This window comes from Triticum dicoccoides, chromosome 1A (assembly GCF_002162155.2).
Source record: "Triticum dicoccoides isolate Atlit2015 ecotype Zavitan chromosome 1A, WEW_v2.0, whole genome shotgun sequence".
NCBI lineage: Eukaryota > Viridiplantae > Streptophyta > Magnoliopsida > Poales > Poaceae > Triticum > Triticum dicoccoides.
In genome coordinates, this window is record NC_041380.1 from 597956196 (window position 1) to 597961636 (window position 5441).

Genomic DNA, 5441 nt, shown 5'->3' on the forward strand with positions numbered 1-5441 from the left:
TTCTTCGTCACCCAGTTCCTCCTCGGATTACGGGACGATCTTCGTGCAGCGGTACGCCTTCAGGCTCCGACCAGCATCACGCGCGCTTCGGTGCTGGCTCGCATTCAGGAGGAAGAAAACGATGTGCGCCGCCCACGCCCTCGACCGATCCCAGCCGGGCGGCCCCCGCCTCTGCCCGCCGCGATTCCCCCGCGATCACCCGCAGCGGCAGCGGTGGCTCGGCCGGCCAACGACGAGTTCGCTCGCGAGCGTCAACTCCGCGACTTCCGGCGTGCCAACAGGCTCTGTTTCAAGTGCGGCGACAGATACTCCCGCGAGCATCGTTGCAAGCAACAGACGCAATTGCTCACCATCCAAGTGGGCGACTACGGCGAGGTGCTCACCGACGATGCCATGCACGCACTCGACCTGTTGGACGCACCGGAGCCGGCGCAACCTGCACCAGAGTGTTGCCTCATCTCCACTCATGCGGTCTCTGGCGGGGACTCACCGCGCACTATCCGCCTTCGCGCCATGGTGGGAAATCAGGTGATGTTGCTGCTCGTGGACTCGGGCAGCACACACAGCTTCATATCCCAGGCGTTCGCGGAACGGATCAAGGCCACTGGCATACCTCTGCCGCCCGTGGAAGTGCGTGTCGCCAATGGGGAGCGCCTGGTTTGCGACAGCATGATCTCGGCTGTCCAGTGGTGGTGCCAAGGACACACATTCAGTACGGACATGCGCCAGCTTGCGCTCGGGGCATACGACGGCATGCTGGGCATGGGCTGGCTCGAACAAAACAGCCCCATGAACTGTCACTGGCTGGACAAGACCATCTCCTTCGCGCACCAGGGCAAGACCGTCACACTGCAAGGTGTTCGACCCAAGGGCACAACTCCCAACATCGACTACATCGAGCCGGATCAGTTCGCCAAGTGGCACGCCGGGAACGATATCTGGTACATGGCAGTCGTGGACTGGCGGGCGCCAAGCACGGACAAGGACAAACCACCTCCACCAGCAGTGCAAGCGGTCCTCGAGGACTTTGCCGACGTGTTTGGCGACCCCAAGAAACTGCCACCACACCGGCAGTATGATCATGCCGTCACCCTGGTGGAAGGCGCACCACCGGCGAACGGGCGGCCGTACCGGTACTCGCCGTTGCAAAAGGATGAGATCGAGCGCCAAGTCAATGAAATGCTGCAGTCCGGCGTCATCACCCACAGCGTGAGTCCCTTCGCGGCACCAGTTCTCCTCGTCAAGAAGAAGGACGGGACTTGGCGTTTCTGCATCGATTACAGGCGGCTCAACAACATCACCATCAAGAACCGGTTTCCCTTGCCGATCGTCGACGAACTGCTCGACGAACTGGCCGGCGAGGCTTACTTCTCCAAACTCGACCTCTGCGCCGGCTATCACCAAATCCATATGCGAGAAGAAGACGAGCACAAGACCGCGTTTAAAACGCACCATGGCCACTTTCAGTTTCGAGTAATGCCGTTCGGCCTGACGAACGCACCGACAACCTTCCAGTGCCTGATGAATGCAATCTTCGGCAAGCACGCGCGCAAGTTCGTCATCGTCTTCCTCGACGACATTCTGGTCTTCAATGGCACCCTGGAAGAGCACGTCGAGCATCTGAGGCAAGTGTTTGAGCTCCTTCGTCAGCATGAATTGTTCGTCAAGGCCTCGAAGTGTTCCTTTGCGCAGGATAGCATTGAGTACCTGGGGCACATCATCTCCAAGGAAGGAGTGGCCACGGACGCCGACAAGACCCAGGCGATGCTGCAGTGGCCGGTGCCCACGACAGCCACTGAACTCCGCGGGTTCCTCGGTTTAACTGGCTACTACAGAAAGTTTGTAGCATGCTATGGCATCATTGCTAAGCCGCTCACCAACTTACTGACGAAGAAGGGCTTCACCTGGTCTGAACAAGCACAAATGGCATTCGATCTGCTCAAGCGCGCCATGGCAAGCACACCTGTTCTCGCTCTGCCGGACTTTGACAAGCCGTTCGTAGTCGAGACCGACGCATGTGACACTGGCATCGGCGCGGTGCTCGTCCAGGAGGGTCATCCGGTGGCATATTTCAGCAAGGCACTGGGTGTTCGGAATCAAAAACTGTCTGCATATGAGAAAGAGTTTCTTGCAGTGATGATGGCCGTGGAGAAGTGGCGTGCTTATCTTCAGCGCGGGCCATTCACCATCCTTACAGATCACAAAAGCCTGTCCAATTTGGGGGACCAACAACTGGAGACAGATCTGCAACGCAAGGCTATGTCCAAACTAGTGGGGTTGCAGTTCACATTTCAGTACCGAAGAGGAGCAGACAACGGGGCAGCTGACGCTCTGTCGCGGGTGGGCGCTGCACTGAGCGTGGCTGCGCTCTCCCTCTGCCAGCCAGTTTGGGTGCAAGAGGTCGCCAATTCTTACGCGACGGATGCCACAGCGCAAGAGATGCTCTCCCGCCTCGCCATCCACAGCCCAGACGAGGAGGGGTTCGAGCTGCACAAAGGATTGATTCGCCGCGGTGACAGGCTCTGGATCGGCAGCAACACGGCGCTCCGCACAAAGCTCATCAGTGCGTCCCATGACAGCGCGGTGGGGGGACACTCCGGCATCACCGCCACGCACCAGCGTGTCAAGAAGCTCTTCCTCTGGCCTGGGCAGAAGCGCAACATCGACGACTTCGTCAAGCAATGCCTGGTGTGCCAGCAGGCTAAGCACGAGCACTGCCGGCCGCCTGGACAATTGGCTCCCTTGCCTGTTCCCACGGCACCCTGGCAGGAGCTCACGATGGACTTTGTCGAGGGGCTGCCGACCTCGGAAGGATACGACTCCATCATGGTGGTAGTCGATCGCCTTACCAAATTTGCCCACTTCATCCCCCTCCGTCACCCATTCAACGCCACCAAGGTGGCACGAGCATTCTGGGACAACGTCGTCAAGCTCCACGGCGTGCCAAATTCGATCGTCTCCGACCGCGATCGCGTCTTCACCAGCGCGCTCTGGTGCGAGCTGTTTGCGGCCACAGGCACCAAGCTGTTGTACTCTACGGCTTACCACCCGCAGACGGACGGCCAAAGCGAGCGGGTCAACCAATGCATGGAGATGTACCTGCGCTGTGCGATCCACGACGACCCCAGTCGCTGGCGCCGGTGGCTTCCAGCCGCTGAATTCTGGTACAATTCCTCCTTCCACGCCTCCCTTAACTGCACCCTGTTCAAAGCTCTGTATGGCACCGAGCTCAATTTGGGGGCCACAGCACTCTGGGACGACAAGCCGGCGCCGGTCCTCGACAACGAGCAGTGGGACTGGGGCGCGCACACTGCCCGTCTTCGTCAGCAACTGCTGCGAGCTCAGCAACGCTTCAAGAAGAAGGCGGATCGCCATCGCACGGAACGAAGCTTTCAGGTGGGCGAGGACGTGCTGCTGAAGCTTCAGCCGTACGCGCAGTCCTCCGTCGTCAATCGACCCTGCGCCAAGCTGGCCTACAAATTCTTCGGGCCATTCAAGGTGGAGGCCAAGATCGGGACCCTCGCCTACAAATTGATTCTGCCACCGGACAGTCGCATCCACAACGTCTTCCACGTCTCCCAACTGAAGCCGTACACGCCCAACTACATGCCGGTCTTCGCTGAGCTGCCCAAGCCACCGGACCTGACTCTGGTGGAGACGGCGCCCGTGGAGATCATCGACAGACGCATGGTGAAGCGCGGCGACGCAACTCTGGTTCAAGTTCAGGTGCGCTGGAACTCCGCTTCACCAGCAGCCGTGACATGGGAGGATTTCGAGACGCTCAAGCTTCGTTTCCCGGCCGCCGCAATCTGGAGAGAGCCGGCCGGAGCGCCAGGTGACGCTCCTTCTGATGGAGGGGGAAATGTCACACCTGCACCCACTAGTGCCACGGTGGACCTGATCAGCCAATAGGAGGAGGAGGAACAAGTCATCGGGCCAAGTCAGCATCGGGACAGAGTCGCGAGAGGCTACTTTACCTGCCCCTGCGTGGGCGCGTGAGACATGGTGTGTGTATTGAGTTCTCTCTGTCGTCTACCTGTATCCGAACCTTCCTCTCATCCCAGTAAAGCTATTTTCCCCCTTCTCTGAATCTCTCCCCCATTCCCCTCGTGCGATCTGTTCGTGTGGATCGTCACATATTGTTAGGGACACCTCAGTAAACTTGTTATATTTCATATGATACCTTCATTTTTTTAGCAATGTTTTTAGAAGAACTAAGACGTGCTGCATACACATACGCTCGAAATATGACAATATATTTTACAATACTTGACATATAATACAAAAGATTTTTTTTCCAGACAATATCGTATATAAATACACGAGAAAAATGTTAAACTTTCCCTTAGGTACGGTGGCCTTTCACTTTGAAGCACGAGACTATAAGATGATTATAAAATGGTCCACTGATTTGTGTTATGTTGACGTGCACAAAAAGGAATAGGTAGAATAGTCCATTGACTTGTGCTATGCTGACGCGCATACCAAGTTGCCATCAAATGACCCCTCTACCACACTGGGATGTCTTGCATACATGCCACACGACCACCTTATTGTTAGAATAAATCCGAGGTGTACGTTGATCTACCAAGGATCAAACAATCACAAAAGCACGACACCGAGATTTGTTAACGAGGTTCACCATCATGGCTATATTCCTGGGCTGACTACGGGCGCTCCTCCCCATGACACCGTCACAATACCGCACACCGGCCACCCGGGCGCCGGCACACGCCGCCGGCTCCCCCTGCGTGCCTGTGCTATTATGTTGGCATAGGTTACATCGTGTATCTACCCCCTCTATATATGAGAGGCATAGGATACAAGTGTCCTACTTAGACACGATTCCATATCCTGCCTAAACAGAATACAACTACAAGTCCAATTGTAACCTACCTTGTACAATAATATTCGATACAATACTAACAAACTCCACCTTGGCGAATATTCTCCACCACCTTAAATCCATCCATGCGTCGAACCTCCATGTACATTGGACTTGAGATACGCCATGAGCACCGCTACTACTCCCAGATTCCACGTGACTCCAGCTGCAACTGTAGCCCCTTCTCGTCACACTAGTAGAAAAGGGGGCTTTGGTCCAGGCCGGGTAACCCCATTAGTCCCAGTTCAGTCCAGAACCGGGACCAATGGGTGCATTTATCCCGGTTCGTGCGGCTAAGGCATTAGTCCCGGTTCACCTGGGCCCTTTAGACCCGGTTCGTGCCATGAACCGGGTCTAAAGGGTGCGATGTCCATTAGTCCCGGTTCGTGCCACGAACCGGGATTAAAGGATGCGATGCCCATTAGTCCCGGTTGGTGGCACCAACCGGTACTAAAGGTTAGACCTTTAGTCCCGGTTGGTGCCACCAACCGGTACTAATGGCCTTTGAGCATTAGTACCGGTTCATGGCACGAACCGGTACTAAAGGTCCCATTTT